The sequence below is a fragment of the Aphelocoma coerulescens genome, chromosome 6, assembly GCF_041296385.1.
Source record: "Aphelocoma coerulescens isolate FSJ_1873_10779 chromosome 6, UR_Acoe_1.0, whole genome shotgun sequence".
Lineage (NCBI taxonomy): Eukaryota > Metazoa > Chordata > Aves > Passeriformes > Corvidae > Aphelocoma > Aphelocoma coerulescens.
The window spans coordinates 29,036,410-29,053,853 of record NC_091020.1 but is presented as its reverse complement, the minus strand read 5'-3'; the positions used below and the strand labels follow the sequence as shown (position 1 = coordinate 29,053,853).

Here is a 17,444-nt window from a genome sequence, read left to right as displayed (position 1 = left end):
GGTCGTTTTTTCTCATAGTATTTTTGTCGGAGGAATGCACCTCCTGACCCACTGCTTGCAGCGCTGCCTGGGAGAGCTGAGTGCTGGGAGGGGGGGCCGGCCCTGCTCCAGCTGTGAGTCGCCAAGCTGCTCCTATTTTGGGAATGGCTGGGTGTTTCCGGGTCCCCTGGGTACGTGCTGAGTTTGCCTTCTTGCCTTTGTTAGTGCTGCTTGGACAATAACGAGGACCTGGAAACCAGCTGTGATTTATGATCTTTTTATTAGGTAAGCAAGAGACAAAATACAAAGCATGAGACCCAGCTCTCCCCTTTTTGCAGAAGGGATGCTTGTTTGAGTAGGAAGTGTGCAGGGTGGGCTGTGTTGGTGCAAGTACCAGCCATTTTTTTCATCTGGTTGGTGCTCCTAAGCCACAATTCATGTAGCAAGGGGAAGAAAAGATATTCTTGTCCCATTGAAAATTTGGGTCCTACTTCCTGCTTGTACTGGGAGGTGAAATATGTTAGGAATGAGCACTGTGTACATCTCAGGAGCTCCTCTCCTCTTCCCTCTGTAGCTGGGTTGGATGCTTTGGGAGGTTTTAAACTGACTAAGCACAGGCATGCTCCTGCCTGCTCTGCTGTGGAGACATCCTTCCCCCAGCCCGAGCATGGACTCAGAACCCACGACAGACTTGCTTCAGAGTGAACTGTGACTGCAAGGATGTGCTGTGAGGGGATGGAGGTAGCCATGTGCTTGACATCTTTAGTTGGACCAGGGCCATCAATAAGTCACACCAGTACTTTGTACAGATCTGCCCTTCCAGGTTGCCAAAAGATGGGCTTGATGGATTAGGGGAAATAGATTAATTGAACACAGCCTTCACGTCACCCACCCACTGTACTTGGTACATGCAGGGACTAGAGGACTTTGCTTCAAGTTATGTCCAAGTCCCCGCTAAGCAGGGATAGCCATGGGCATTGTACCCTTGGGGCTCTTTAACTCCAAGTCCTCCTCTTGCTGAATGACTGTCCCAGGCTCCTCGTTTCCCACTTCTCATGGCATCCTGAAAAGTTTTAGTCTGGCACAGCTCCCAGCTGAAGTCCTTCTGGAAACCAGATGTGTCAGCTCAGCAAGACATCCTGCCTAAATATTTCCAAACAGAAGTTCAAGGTTGCCTTGTGATTCTTGGTCTGGGTGTTGTTTGTTTTTCAACATTGGTTTTCAGTCTTGTGGCTACTCCTGGTAATTCCCAGCTGCTTTGGGTTTTTTGGGCTAATGCAAAAGGGCCATAAACTCAGTCTGCAAGTGCAGTTCACAGGAGCTGTAAGGGCTTTGTGGCACCCCTCTGGGATGGAGTCACTGGAGGTGCCCGGATGATTCTGGCTCAGGGGAACTCTATTGGCATGGAGAAGTCTGATCCTGGTATTCTCTTAAACAACAAGTAGAAGGTTTTTCTGCATCCTGACCCATCAGGACAGCGATGGGTTTTTTTTTTATTTTTTCATTGTGAAGCTGCACAGAAGTATCTTTCATGAAAGTTCCTTGGGTCCTGGCTAGTATTTCTGATCAAAAACAGCCTTTGTTGTGATGGTAGTGCACAGGAATCCCAGGTCCCCAGGCCTGAGCCTCACAGGTCACTGCCTGTGTTTTGCAGGGGCTCCTACCCCAAGGAATAGTAGCAGTATGTATACATGTGTAGGGGAATGACTTCAGCAGGAGAGAGCAGCTCCAGAGGAACTGGTGTTAAGTGTGCAGAGGAGTTGTCTGTGGTGCTGCACATCGTGAGCTTGATTTTGGTCCCTCAGTCCCTCCCACCCTTGAGGAGGGCTCCCCTAACCTGGTGGGGTTTATTGTTCAAAACAAACAGAATCCCAAAGTTTGGGCTTCCCACTGAACATGGAGTGGTTTGCGGTTTCCTGTTTCAATAAAGTGCAGCTTGCATTTGTTTCACTTTCATCTTGGTTTTTCTCTGGTGTTTTGGAATCCCCAGAGCTGGACATCTGCATCTAATGTGAACTGGGAAATTTCTGCGCTGTCCATTTGTGCCTGCATAAACCTGGAGTTTCCTGATAAAAGAGTATCCTTCTTTGGGCATAAATTCAAATTTGGTAGGCCTCAGTGGGGCTGCATAGATCTGTATCGAGATGAAGGTACAGCTCCAGTTGACATCTGTGGTGATTGCACAGCAGTGCAGTGATACTTGTGTGCCCTCCAAGCATTTCTGTGCTCTCAAGTGAGTGTTCCTTTCATATGTAAACGATTCTAGACACAACCTTCAAGCTTCCAGTGCAAGTCCAAGAGTCCAGGCAGACCAGCTCAGCCCATTGAGCTGACACCCAAATCCTGGCACTGACTACGGAGGTGAGCAGGGGGAGCTGGGTGTCCAATTGCCTTTGATTCATGGCTCAAACCCCACGTGGCTACCTCTGTATGGGTCAGTGTTTATGGTGACTTATCGTACCATTGATATCTCCTAGAGCAAATTTTGAAGTCTTCACTTCCATAGCAAGATGCTTTGCCAGTCTGCCACTGTGTCCCCATAATGTGGCAGCCTGTGTAGACCTTCTTGTGAGGAGTAGCTGCATTTGTACAAAGATTGGTTTTTTTCCCTCAAAATTGAGTCAGGAGCTTGGGAAGGAAAGTCCCCATGAGACTTGTGGGCATAAGTGACATCATAGGGTGAAAACTTTTATTCCTTTGAGATTATGGTTGCACCCACAAGCCTGAGGCAGATGGAATCCAACACAGCTTGAACTAAATACATAAAGAACATTTGAATGCCGAGACAATTTTCAGTAAATACTTTGTGTTATGACATCCTGTGAGCTTCCTCAGAGTATTACTGGAAGCCTGTTTAAGCTTGCCAAACTCTCAGCAATCTTTTTTTCTTGCCCACTTGACAGATGAGCAATTTGAGAGCCTTAACTGCAGTGACCCACTGAGCTGGGAGCGGGGCGGGAGGGAGGGACCGGCTGTGCCAGGTGCTGCTCCTGGAGCTCATTCCTCCAACCTGACTCACCATATCTCACCTGTACCTGGTGAGACAACAGAGCCCTGTTTGGCTTTGGAGAGCTGTTGACTCATTTTAGTTGCCTCTGTCACTGTCTGAATATGAACTGTGGAGTCTCTACTGTAGGGAAGAAAGAAAATGGGCATTAATGTCTTCAGGTAGAGAACAGATGTTGGGAACAAATGGCCCTGGTGGAACACCAACTTCAGCTTCACTCCAAAGCTGTTGTTCTTCTGCCCTTGGATTTTATTGCAGACCTCTAGCTTTGGTCTTTGCTTTCCCAGAAGTGTTGAGACCTCTTGGTGGAAGGGGCTAAATGCTGGGTTTGTTGTGAGCTTGCTGGTGAAAACCAGAACAGACATTTCTGCTGTGGTTTTGCTGTTGCAGCCTCACATTTGTTTGAGTTACCAGTTTAAAGCCTCCATAGCAGAGATCTCAAAGCAGCAGAAATTTAGCAATGATCCTTGGTGACTGGAAACCACTGAGTTTTGTGTGCAGTTTGATCTCCTGACTAACATCACACCTCTCAAGTTGGAGTAGTGCTCTTGACCTGGCAGGTCACTCACTGGCAGAGCAAACATCATTGCTCACCGACCCTGCAAGCCTTTGAAGGCTTTGCTTCCAAAAAAAACCCCAACCCTGCTCTGAAGGAAGATAAACTGTGCTGTATACAAAACCCCTCGTCTAAGAAATGTCTTATCTCTGAGGGGTTTGCAGAAACCCTCTCCTCTTTGGGAATGATGAAGGCAAGACAGCTATTAATAAGCTGAAAAGAGAAATGGGAGCAGGAGGCATCTAGCTTTTGATGGTGGCATCTTTCTCATGTTTTCAACAGCTGCAAGGGTTTTCTGTAAAAATGTTCGGAGACAGAGATATTCATGAAACTGCATTTCTAACGTGGGCTAGAGAGAGCTGGGAAAGCTAAAGAAACTTTTTTGGCAGCGGTTCATCTTTCTTAGCCTAATGTACTTGTCCAATCTGTGTCCCTTTTAAATGCTAATTACTTCCTCAGGCACCGCAAACACTCTCTCCTTGTCACTTCTCCTTTTGAAGTTTGCTTCTCATAATGCAGCCTCTTCTGAAGCGCTCATGCTGTCGGTCAGCTAACTAGTCCAAAACATTCCCCTGCTTCAAAATCACTTAATTCTTTTTCAAGTACAAAGAACAGCTTTCCTGTTGCTGCCTGCTGACTCATGCGAGAAAGGTACTGTGCCTTGTATCAGCCAGGAGAGCAAGTTCCTGCAGGCACCTCAAACAGGGCGGAAAATCTGAAAAGGGTGATGGCTGAGGTGGGAAGCAGAGGTCTGGATGCAGTGAGGTTTGTTAAGGTGAAACCAGAGCCTGAGCAGCACTGAGTGCTGGGTGTGTATCTTTGCCAAGGTTATGTTATCAGCCCCATCGCTGGAATCATGTGCTTTGACCTGAAACGCTGCCTGTGATGAAGGACCAATGAAGAAAGTGGACTTTTGCAAAATCCTTAAAAAATTTAACTGTGCAGTAGCCTTTTTCAGGTCTGCAGGACAAACTTAGCAAGCATTCCCAAAGCTGACTGTGCAGTTTGGTGGAGATGCTTACAGTAGCAGAGAGGCAGAGCTCGTGAGCCCTGTGCTGTCCTGAGATGCTGTTTCCAGCACTGGAGCGTGGTCTCTGTGTGCTGCTGCATTGTGTGAGCACACCAGCCAGCCCAGGGCAAGATGGAGATGATGTGGCATTGAGGGATATGGCTGTCACAGGTGTTTTTCTTGCCTGACTTTCCTTCTACTCCCTTTATCCCCCACTACATATGCCTGCACCTAGCTAGGGATGGGCTCCACTGCTCCTCACTGAGGGCTCTTGGCCTGCACCAGGGATTTAACTTTTGCTGCTTTACACCAACAATCAACACTGAGCCTCAAATGCCCCTTTGATGTGCTACTCTGAGACAGGCACACAGAGGATGTGGGTGAAATGTGCTGGAGCCCTGCCTCCAAAGAACTGTGGATAAGGATGGATAACCATGGGTAGGGAAAGTGAAATGTATTATTTTGTTGCTGAGAGGTTCCTATAGGTTCAGTTTCTCTTCTGCATCTCTGGAACAGTTTCCTGCACTTTCCTTGCCCCACAGGAGAGGGAATTTGTAGAAGCGTAAGTTGGCATTTCCCACATGGAAATTTCAGACAGGTGTTACTCAAAATTGAGAGGAAATTTAGAGTGTACATTTCTTGAATGCCATGACAAAGGAATCTGATGGCCTGAACAGCCCTTGAGAGCTTGGCAGCTCTTGTGTCTGTGGTTTTGGTCTGCAATTTGTACAGTGTGACCTGCTTAGCTGTTTACCCAGGTGGCTGTGACAGATGTCCCTGCTGAAGGCTGGGATGGAGCTAATCACTGCTCCCTGCCCTTTCCACCTGGCTGCCAGGCCAAGCACTTCTCCCCTTTGGGTAGTTATGCACACAGGTAAGTGTGGGGAGGCAGCAAACTCCTCCTGGTGTCAGTGTGAGAGAAATCACTGTCCTGGGATGACTGCCTGAAAGAAACGTTTTTTGGGGACAAACAAAGGATTGTGTTTTCCTTTGTAACCAAAGGTAAGTGATGAAGGACTAGGCCCCACAACATGTAGAAGCTTTTCAGTGGAACTGAAGGAGACACGTGGTAGTTACATCCCCGTTGCTGTTTGAGGTGGGACTCTGGGTGGGAGAGCTGGTGCTTCTCACCCTCTGTAGCAACACAGTAGATGAAGCAGCCTCCAGAGAAGGTGAATTCAAATCCCTTCAGTTATGGGAGGGATCTGAATCCACCTCACCACTTTGGAAGTAAGGATGAGAGGACAACTGCACCAGGGATTTAGCCTCCTCCTGCCCACTCTATTTTTTCTCTTTTCCTGAAACAAACGAGTAAAATCATAGTTATTGTTATTGTATCTTATAAACGCCCACACTTTTTATTGTTTTCAATGTCTTCTGCAACAAAATATGCCTAGTCCTAGAAATGGGGAATGTTTTCCCAGTCATTTGTCTTTCCTTCACCTGCCTGTTTCTTTCTTAGAAAGGCTGGGCAAACAGATAGCAATAAAGCAAACGAAATTGCAACAAACCACAACAGAAGCAGTCCTTGTGTTTTCTTAACCTGAGAAGATTGAAAGGCTCCGTGGCTTTGCCTTGGGGCTGGGGCTTAAGCTCAGAATTGGTGTAAGGAAAGACGAAAGGTTGAGTAGAGGTTGGCAGTGGCAGCCTGTGATCACTCTCAAGCCATGTCCAAGATGTGCTGCTCCCTAAACAGGTAGGCAAAGCAACGTCTCTGCCTCCTCTTTTGCTCCGGGCCCTCAAGTTGAATGGCCAGCAGTTTTCTCTGCAAAGCAGGAAGGCTGCTGGGCTGGCTGTGGCTTACCAGCTGGCACTGGTGAGGATATGCATCTCTTTATGCCTGTGAGTACTAGAAAACTGTCTCGAGGGCAGTTCCTGAATGCAGGATGCTCCTCGTGTCCTGACTGAATTGCTTCCAGCACTGCAGGCAGAGTGGTAGCCTAGCCAGGCTGCACTTAGCACTGAGTAAACAGAGAGTTCCTTCAAGTTATTACTTTCATTAAGGGTTATTAATTCACTAGTGCCAATGCTGAACTGTATTGCATTCATCTTCTGGATGGAAAGCACAGCAGTGTGGTTTGGAGTGAGGGTGGTGTGGCCTGCCCCAACCGCAGGGAGCCAGGCATGAGCTGCTGATCCCAAACCACTGCTCCACAAATGATCCTCGGGTACCAAGGATGACATAAGTGTTTATTAGCATGTAATGATGAGAAAAGAGAAATTCCAGGCTGGATAGGTTATAGCCAAGCTACAGGGATGCCTCCAAAGTATGTTAAGAGGGAGATGAAAGAATCAAAAGTGCATTTAGAAAAGCTCCAAGGGCGCTGAATTTGCTGAAAAGGCTTGAACTCATTCATCAGCAGTTTCTTGTCACAAATTTTCTGCTGAAATGGTAAATGAAAATAATGATCTAACTTTTAAATCTGTGATAGGGTTAGTGATACCTTTGGCATATTTATGTAATGGGTTTCAGAGGTTTAATTCAGAGTATTGTTCCCAGTCTGGATAACTGGCTCTCATTCATGAAAACAAAGTGCAAGACAGACAAAGTAAGAAAATCTTTTTTATCCGGTAAATGGTTGTTTTTCTGGTTTAAGAGCTGTCTTTCATTTCCCATGCCTCACAGTCAGGATAGAAAGGGAGAAGTTTTCCAATTCACATGGAAAAAAAGGAAATACCGGTCTTTGTCCTGGTTTTCCACTGCATCAGCCCCCCCCTGGGCTACTGCCAGGCCCTGCTGGGGAGGGTGGCAGAGGTGCCATGGGGTTATCTTGTCCTGAGCCTCCTATTCCCCCAGGGCATCTCTGTGAGCCTGACTTGCTGCTGCTCAGAGATGAGCTCAAGCTCAGGGTGCAGGTGATAAATCAAGGTTTATTTCTCGGTCTTGGCAGAATTTTGGGTGCTTACCTCTACCTTACCTTATAAGAGGTTCCCCCATGCAGTAAAGCATCCATGGGCAGTGGGGCAGGGCTGTCACTGTGAGTCAAACCAGGAGCCGTCCATTCGGTCACTGCGGACATTGTTTATCTCAGTAGGTTCATGTCCGCCGTGGCTTCTCTGATCCTTGCTCCACGAGTCACATCACACCATGTGGGGCCTGGATGTGTAGGGAGACAAATGGGAGCTCATGTGTCTCCTCCTGCCACTTGTGGTGTGCAGCTCCAGCAATGCCACCTGTGTTTTAGTAGGACACGTTTCTGTCATGTGGATGGACCTGTGCTGGAAGATTAATGTGTGTGCAGCCATGGCATAAATTGGGTGGCCTGGGAGAAGTTCTCTTCTGAGCATCCTCCCCATGAGGGACACTTGTTTTTCCCAAGGCCACCAATGTTTGTTTTTATGAGTATTGGACAAAGAAGCTCCACTAAGAGAATACATTTGGGAGTTTCTTGGCAACGTGAATTAGTAACACAGATGACAAATGGCACCAAAGACTTGAATCCCATTTGAAACCTGTTGAGTGATGAAAGCCATGTTTGGGGTGTGAAGCAGGGCAGAGCCTCTCTTTCTCTGGGCATCACCGCAGAATTAGGACAAGACTGATGTTTCCTCACAGGGCACATGTGTCTTGAAGCAGCTCATGTGGTGCCCAGCTGCCGTGGTAATCCATAGCAAACAGGGGAGCTGCCTGCTCCTGGGAGGCTGCTCTGCCACCCTGACTTCAGGGAAATGTCATTTTGGAGGTGTGGGAGAGGAATAAAGGTGGCATCGCTTGAATAGGAGAGTGAGGAATGTCCTCAGGTCACCTGGCAGCTGTGCCTTCCCCTCACATGCGGGAGAGTGGTGGGTGGGTGGTGGCCTCCTTTGGTGGCAGATGTTGGATGGCTGTTGGGAGGTACTCAGTGAGCAGTGGTGACTCATGGCAGGAGAGGGTTTGTAATTTGACCTTTTTGTAATATTCTTAAAGTTTCTATGCTTCTTAACCCTAAACTCTGAAGTGTAGTGACCACTGGTTTGCTTTCAATCTTGTTAGTAAGCAGTGTGAACTTTGGTCCTTAGTGATGTCTATAGATGGAGGAATTTTGGGGTGAAATTTTTTTTGGGGGGGGGGGGGGGGTGGGAGGAGGATGTATATTGGGGTTGGGGTTTTTAGCACATTTCTCTGCTGATGATTAGACATTGGGTTTCCAGAGGAAAAAAATCTCTGGTTTGCACATTGCTGCATCAACACTGCTCAGTGCCTCAGCTGCATGATCCTCCCTCCTGGTGGTCAGGCTTCCAGATTACCTTGAGGAGGGTGGATGAGGACTGCATGCAGTGTCTGGACAAGGGATTGAGCAAGATTATTAAGAAAGAAATCTAGCAATCAATAATGGTGTTGCTGCAGGCTCTGTCAGCCTACCCTGATACACTCAGGACACTTTAAAAACCTGATCTGCCCCTGCATTAGTGCAATAGCCTGGTGTGGTCATTCTGCTTTTCAGCTGTGGGCACAGAGTCCCAGCCCTGGCTCTTGTGGGCAGCGTGGCTCGAAAAGCCCTTTCTGTGGAGGAAACAGCAAGGAAGACTGGGGACTCCAGGGCTGTGTGTCTGTCTTTCTCTCTGACCCTAGAGCTCTTGCTTTTGCTTTCTCAAACATAATTGCTTTCCCCTTCTGCTATGTTCCTATTGTTCGTTGGAGAAATGATGCCATTAAATCAACAGAGAATGGTGGGAAAATGCTTTGATATGAGGCCTTAGGAGGGCGTGTGCATGTGTATGTGTGTGCTCGTCCTCTCTCAAAAAAACAACACAACCCTATGTGTATCTGGCAGCTTCCTTTAATTTGTGTCTTGCCTGTGAGAGAAAAATCCATCTCGAAATATATTTGGCAGTTAACCTCCTTTATTTGTATTGAAGTGGCACAAACTGCGGGTGTTGTTCCAGGGCTGTCGTTCACCATCACTGTGATAGTTAATCTCTCCAGGACCTTGCTTTCTCTCACTCGCTGTTTTGGGAACGAGGTATCCCAGGCTTCCTTTTTCCATGGGAAAGAGAGCCTCCCATGGCTGTGGGCTCAGCAGGCATTAGGGACTGTTGTGTGCCTCTGTTGTGCTGCTGCTCTGTAATGTGGACGGGGTGGAAACGTGACGTGCTTTCCTCTGGATGCAGCCATGCAGAGTGATGAGCAGGGATGATGCAAAGTGTGCCTCAGCATTTTGACTACAACCATGCTCCAGGAGCCTTGGCAAAGACTTCAGCTGAAGTCCAGGGAGCACGTTGCCCCATTCATGGAGCAAAGACTGCATTAAGGCAGAGGAGAGCAAGGCTGTGCTGAGCAGGCAGCTGTGGGATGCCTTCTTGCATAGGTTCCAGCAGTAGAGCCCTGTGTGTTTGTGGCATTTGGTTGAGGTTTTTTGCGTGCTTCTTTTCCTTGGGGGCAGCTGTTCTATTTGATCAGCCACCTCTTAGTATAGCCCCTTCCTGGGTACAGCTGTGCATTACATTAGACAGCAAACAGCAGATGTGCTTCAAGTTGCAGGTCAGATGGTCACCAACCCCCCCAGTGAAGTCAGCCTCATAGAGTGATGGAGAGGAGAGCAACACTTCACAAGGCAAAAAAACCGCAAACCAACCAACCACCAATCTTAGCTGGAAACTGAAGGAGTAAGGGGGAAAAGCAGCAGAAAAGACTATGGGGACAGAAGGGAATCAGTGGTGGCAGCTTCAGAGGAAGTGATGTCTCTGCCACGCCACTGTGGGTTCAATCTTGGGCTTGGCAACAGATGTGGCTTCTACTTTGTACAAATTGTTGGGATTGTTTTCCTCCCCATGGGGAAAGGAGTCCACCAGGCCCTGCTCTTGGAGCCATTTACCTTAAAAACAGTGCCGTCTTTAATGTCCTGCCCTGCCTGACTTGGTCCAACTTTTTTAGCTGACAGGTATGTTGATTTATACTGACATTACTTACCCTCTTGACTACTGCGCTGATGTTTCTTTCGTTGCTTCCCTGCTGTTTTCCTAGCTGGGATCTGCCCCAGGAGGAGTTGCTGTGGTACACAACTTGTCTGTGACCTGGTTCCCTGCACAGTGAGGATGTGGCACTTCTCAGGGGGACAGTCTGATCCACCCCAGGTCCCAGCATGGTTTTCCATGACCCTTTGTGATATGGTCCCATCTACCGAGGCTACGAGCATCCCTAAGCACCTGAGCACAGACCTGCAGTTTGTAGCCTAGTACAGCTTTGGGGATCTTGTGACTTTGGTGGGCAGTCTGCTAATGAGGCATGCTCCAAAGGGAAGAGGTGCCAGCGTCTCTCGGATGTCATCCAACAAATTTGTTTGGCAGTGGGGGACCTCCAGTGACTCACCAGTTGCTCTGTCATGGAAAGGCTGAGACCCTTTGCAAAGAAAGACATCACTATGTTGCCCATGAAATGTCATACACACACCCTCCTTGCATACCAGATAATCGTTAAGGTCCCTTCTTCCAACCTAAACCTTTCTCTGTGTGATACAGTGAAGCAATATGGCACTAAAATGCAAGAGTGCTCAGTAAAATCTCCTTGTGACAGGGTAAGTTTCATGTTTTGCTTCTCTTCTCTCTTCCTTTTTTTTTTTTTCTTAATTTTTCTTGGATGCTGTTTCCCACCTTCCAGTGGAGGGAAGAGGAGTCTGTTGTTTGCTCAGCTAACTGAAAAAAGCTTTGTGTGCATTTTCTGCTGCCGTTTTGTTAAAGTTCAGAGTTCCTGGGTTGGAGCTGCCACTTCTCAATACAAGTCTTGTTCAAACTTCCAGAGCAGCCCACGCAGAGCTGCTTGGGTTCATCTGCGCAGTTCACAGCCCACAGCCAGCCAAACACATTGTTTGCCTCTGTCCTTCCATGAATCATACTTTGCAACAAAGACCAGCCTAGTGCTCCCAACGAGAGTGTGAATCCAGGCAGTGCTGGATTTTAGGTACATCAATAGAACAGTCTGGGTGGGTTTTTTTTCTTTCTTTCTTCCCTGTGAGCACTCATTGTGTCTAAAAATCAGACTGCTTTGTGACAGTGGTCATAACTGTCTGACACTTGTCTGGCTTATTAGGAAAACTCTGATAGGAGTTCTCCAGTTTTACAGTTTTCTTATTTTGAGGGATTTTAGCTTGTCTCAGGATTATGAATTTCGCCTTTTGTTTTGCTTAATCTAGCAGTGATTCTCCAATGAGAAAGTTCATTGTTTACCAGAAGCTTAGAGGGTTTTTGTGGGTTTTCCTTCGATAAACACAGCACTTCTCATTTTTCTGTGGGGAGATTTCTTTTTTCTACAAATATTTATATATTCATAATTATTTTTCTGTGGGTAAAAAAAATCCTTTCAACTGGACAACAGTGGGATGGGCTTTTTATTCACTTCCCATGAAAAGCAAGACGATGGAAGGCTGCCCAGTCATTACAGGTGCAAGTGTGGGAAGTAAAGCATTGTTTCTGATGGTCAAAACCAAAGTGGTAAACTTTAGTTTGCACTCACCTGGGTTATTCTGCTCTACACCCTGGGTGAATGCTGGTGGGGTTTCAGTGTGATGGGGATGCTTCTCAGAGGAGCAGCTTTCTGGGATTCAACAGAGATGTTGCTTCTTCTCAGTGTATTTGGATGAACCATTTACCACCTGTCCTTCCCTGTGCTTCATTGCCAAAGCCAGCAGCATCCAGAGCTTGGCAGAGGAGCTGCAACCACTGCAGAGGGGCCGAAGCATTGCTGTTGCCTTTTCTTCACTGCTCCTCTGCACGACCCTGGAGCCGGCAGGGTGAGGAGGGTTGGTTTGTCTGAGGATTTGTCTGATCGGCTTTGCTGTTCTGGAAGGTGGCCCGGTGTAGGGGTCATCCAGCTGTTACAGCTGTCACCATCCACACATCTGCCTTTCCTCACAGCTGGGGAGAATGGCCTTCTCTAGCTGTAACCGTGGGTGACTTTTCCCTCTTGCAAAGCCCAACTGTTACTGTAAGACTCCAAATTAGCCAAGGAGGCCTGGGCTGGGTCCTCCTGCTCTTCTGACAGCACTTGCTATTCAGCAGCGTGAATGCTGCCTCTGTGCCTGCCTGTCCTCTCTGCACGCTCCTCAGCTGCCCTATTCATTTTCTGCAGTGAAGGAAAAAAAGAAACCGGGGCTAGAAAGGAACTGCTTTCTGCCAAAGCAACCCCTGGGGAATCCCAGTGCTGCCAGCAGGGCTGGTCAGTGGGAAACGGGGGCTGAAAGGCTGCCATGGGATGTAGTGCATGGAGGAGGCAGTCTGGGGAGGCTGTGCCTGAGCAGGTACCTCAAGATATTCCGCCGGATCCCCTCTGCTCCTGGGGACTGGCTCCTTCATGAATTGCAATGCAGTTGTTAGTTCTACTATCTCTGGAATTTCCAAGATTTTTGAAGCAAAAAGGTTGGCATGGCACAGGCTGCAGGTGCCTGAATGGAGCTGTTTGTCAGCTGCTTAGCCCAGTTCCGTCTAGGAAAGAAGGGTGAAGCCAAAAGTACCAAACCCAGAGTCTGCTTTGGGCAGGAGGGTGGAACATCTCCCAGCACTTTGGGATCTATTGATGGGGGGTTGGAAACAAAATCTGCAGGCTGGGACATGGGAAAGCTATTTTATATTCCTGGTGTGCTGAAGAATATGCCCATATCCTTGGGCAAATCACTTAATCTCCCAATACCTTAGTTTCCTGTTAGCAAATGATACTCCTTATCTTTCACCTCTCATCTCAGCAGAGGAAAGAGTTTGTCTTTTAGTATATATCTTATTACAGTTCTTTGTCCGGTGGCTGGGGCCCCTCTACCTTGATGAAATAAGTAATTGAATTTAGATTAAATGGTCTAATACAATCCTGCCCGGTGGTTACTGAAACACTTGAATGAAAGTTCATTCAGAGCCTGTCTTTCCATTTCCTCATAAGGCCAAGACATGAAGTAATTAGATGTAGATATAGGTTGTTATTGTAGCACAATGACAGAGATCAGTGGTTATTGGTAGGAATGGCTTCTATAATCTAGTTTAATGGTCATTTACCTTTCAGTGACCTTGGTGTCAGGCAAAATTGGCAGCTCTTTTGCAAGGAATGTGCTTCCTCAATGAGGGCTTTGCAAGCTGTTTGATTTTTGGCTCTAGCTTCACATGAGCTGGGATAGACACTGCTGCAATGCAAGAGACTTTCAGCCTGCGAAGAAAGGCACAGACTCCTGCCAAAAGAAGCCCTTTTCAGCGCTGTCCTGCTGCCACTGAATTGCTGTTGGAACAGCTCAGTCGTGTTTAAAGCATCTCTTTGCTTATTGCTGCGACCAGAGTTGCAGCCTTCAAACTGAGAGAGCCTGTGGTGGTCAGGGGCAGCCCAGGAGTTTCTGTAAAAAGGGTTGCATTGTTTTGGAGTAAAAGAAGAGAGAACATATCTCATCATCCAGTTAAGTGCATGCAAGAAGAAAGAGATGGTAATTCTGACTGTAACCCCCACCCTGAAAGTCCTTATTACACCAGTACAGATGTGATATTTCTATACACTTTAAATTACCATCCTTTCAGTGATGATCATCCACTCACTGCTGATAGAAATCAAGTTTCCCATTGACTGTGATGCTCCTACACCTCCTTCCATCTTGTGCTGAGAAATTCCTACAGGTTTTATCCAGTTACTGATGTCTGTTGCCATGGAGAAGAACATGACATGAGCTGTGCTGTGATTTCTCATGGTGCCCCAGGCCTGTGGCCATGCTTTGTAGGGAGCTGGAGTGGGTCATATCATGGTGCTTGAGAGGACTGGATTCAGTGCAGGTATTCACGGTGACCTTGGCCAAGCCTCTTAATTTTTCTGACAATCTTAACCTTAGAGGCACTCCCTTGTTTTCTGTGAAGGGGACTGAATTTTTGTAAGCTCTATGAAGGTCTTTATTTGAGGTGGTGCCAGAAATATGACTTGAGTCACAAAGAAGTGCTATGAGAGTTGAGAAGAGCGATGTAGCAGTGGAAAAAGGTTTTAAAAAATCATCTGCGAATTTCTCTGCCTTGGGACTTGGGTTTCTGTCTACTTCTGATCTCTCATCCTGCTGCTCACAGCCATATGATTTTGCAAATACATTCCTTGCATCTGTAACTATTGCCCTGCAGATCAGGAATCATCTCTTTATGTGCTCTCATTTCTAAGCTGCTAAGATAGGGAGAGCAAAACCATGCAGCTTGCAGGGAGACCCATTTGTTTCAGGCTGCTTTGAAAAGCCACCCACCTGGTTTTACCATGAGCGTGTTCCATACATCACCACCACAGCATGATAGGTCTTCAGCTGAGATCAAACAGTGACTTCCAGCACTCAAAATCCTGAGATGGCTTAGTGTACAAGGGCTCTCAATTGTTTTTAGTCCTATTGACCTGCTGGGACCTGCTGTGATAGTGGCTTGCACAGAGGATCTTACAGACCCTCATCATATGAATTCATTTTACTTCTCATGTTCATCAGTCTCTGATGAGTATTAGCTTGTTCGCCCTCTGATAGGAGAGAATGAACAGTCAATGGAGTTTATTTTTGCAGGTATCAGGTTTGGGTTGGGAATGTCCAGCTGAGATCAGAAAGATACTTACATAGAAGCAGATGGTTTATATACTGCTTCTTGCAGAAGAAGAGCAAAATTAATCTCTCTTGAGTCCCTGAAGTCTGAATCCATTGAGGTCTGACAGAGTCTTTCCACTGACCTCTGTGGCCCCAGGATCACATCCTAAATGAGCTGCTTTGAGTCACTGGAAGCCTGAGTTCAGCTTTGGTGGGCTGGAAAATGTAACCTACTATATGGGCTGTACTATTCATAAGTGCTCAGCCCTGTGTGTCTGTTAGCTGTGGATGCCTGGGAGAAGAATAAAGTCATTTTCTGCAGTCTGGGGGTGGAGGAGGGAATGGGAATTGTATCCCCTTCCCTGCAGACCCACTGTTGTGACATCCATGTGGGCAGCTGCTGGGAGCTGACCCACTTCTGAAACTTCAGATTAAGGTTAGGTGTTCTCTCTTTCTTCTGATATCATCCCTGACACATAAATGTCCTGTCCAGCTGGCCTGACCAGCAGGACCTGACCTCAATTTGAATTTTTTGAAGTGGGCCACTGAAGCAGGTGAGTGTAGCAAGGCTGTGACTTACCTTGGGGTTTCCTTAAACTTGAAAGGAACAGGAGCTTGAGAGAAGCCAGTTGTGAGTAGGTTTGACACCATTCATTGCTTAATGGCATCCAGTATTATTATCAGCAAATGCTACCTGTTTTCTCACAGCTTATGGAAAAAAAAGCTGCTGTTTCTTGAAGTGATTCTTGTTTTCTCTGGGAAAAACATCAGCTAGCAAAGACATTTGAGTTAACACAGCATGATTCCCTACTGCTCCTAAATCAGACCAGATGAGAATTAATTTGGTGTAGAGGGTATAGAATGAAATGTCAATAACTACAGGTTGCTTGGTTCCTCTGGAGCTGTTATTGATTGATCTGGAGTCATTAGACTATTTTACAGTCAGTCTGGTGGAGATTAATTCAGTTTGAGAGCAGTAGCAAGTTTTTTCAATTAATGGCTAGCAACATAAACCTTTAATTATTTATCGATCTTCTGATATGTGCTTACCCCAGGACAGTTGCCTGGTGGCTAAAGATAGGTGAGTAAGAAGGTGATGGCTTTCTCCTGCCCTTAAACAAACGTTCTTTGTGACTTTAAATGTGGCCGCTCTTTAACTAGCAATGCTCAGATGCTTTGCATTTATGAAACCAAAACATTTGCACTTTTCTAGTTCATGGGTGTGAACTGCGACTCGCAGGGGTTCCATGGGATCACCCAGTGTGGAAATGCTGTAAGCAAAGGGACAGGAGCATTGCCCCCCTGGAGTTATCCCTAAATTCCCTGGTGGAGAGCTGAGGAATCACTGCCTGGCTTGCAGGGCGGTTGGTGGTGGCGAACCCAAGTTTCACTGCCCATCTCTGCAGATCCTCAGCACCAGGGAGCGATGGAGAGGGGTACCAGGGGAGCCTCCAGAGGGGAGCAACAGTCCCGGCTGGCTTTGGCACGTTTTTCCCACATACTGTCATTCTTGCGCAATGCTTCCTCTCTCTACATAGTACTCTGTTATTTCCTCCTCCTGCCCCTGCTGCTAATTAGCCCACGATAAACTTTGGTGCGAACAAAAGCGAGCAATTAAGCATCTGTTGCTTCAGCGTGAGCCCTGTCAGAGCAGTGATTTGTTGGTGGCAGGGCTTTGCAGCACCTCCTCGGGAGGAAAACAAACCCATTAGCCTGGCTCAGCCGCTAGTGACGGGGAGTGGCATGTCCAAGGTGCTGGTTTTGGGTGTGCAGGGATGTCTTGGGTACAGCAGGGCTTCCTGAGGCTCTGAGAGATGCTGCTGAGCCTTTTGTCTTCAGTTTCATGTGATACAATGATGTCTGTGGTCACTGCCCAAGCAAGGTGGCTCGAGAAGTTACTGAATTGTGATTTATGTATATGGGGAGGTGGGGATCTTTTTTCTTTTCTTTTTGGAATACACACATCAACATTTTCAAATTCATCCAGACAGAGAAATAATGGTAGAGTGAAACATAAAATTGTCGAGTGGTTTGTGCTGGCGGGGACCTTAATGATCATCTAGTTCCTACTTTCTGACCATGGGCAAGGACACCTCCCACTAGACCAGGTTGCCAGGGCCCCATCTCTCCCAAATAAGGAGGAGGCTTAGAAAGAGGAAGCAAAAAGCAGGACCTTTGGTAGATCCCAAGCCAAATGAGGTTTGAATGATGTTTTCCAGAACTCAAGGTGCATGTATGAAGACCTTGCAAGCTGCTTCCGTGTAATCTCAGCCCTAATGCTCCAAATCTCTCTGGGTTTTGTTTCCTTGAGCAAAAAGTCCTAATGCAAGAAGAATAGGTATTTACATAGGATTTCACTGATGTGTGAACAGACTAAGGGAAGTTGGAAATTTTTTGTTTTGGGACCCACTT

At 47.0% G+C, this 17,444-nt stretch overlaps 1 protein-coding gene across 4 annotated transcripts in view; it reads left to right on the top strand.

The window, feature by feature from the left end:
- AFAP1L2 (actin filament associated protein 1 like 2) overlaps positions 1-17,444 on the top strand; it is a 66,078-nt gene that overhangs the window by 22,726 nt on the left and 25,908 nt on the right. The gene's annotated exons all lie outside the window — the stretch shown is intronic.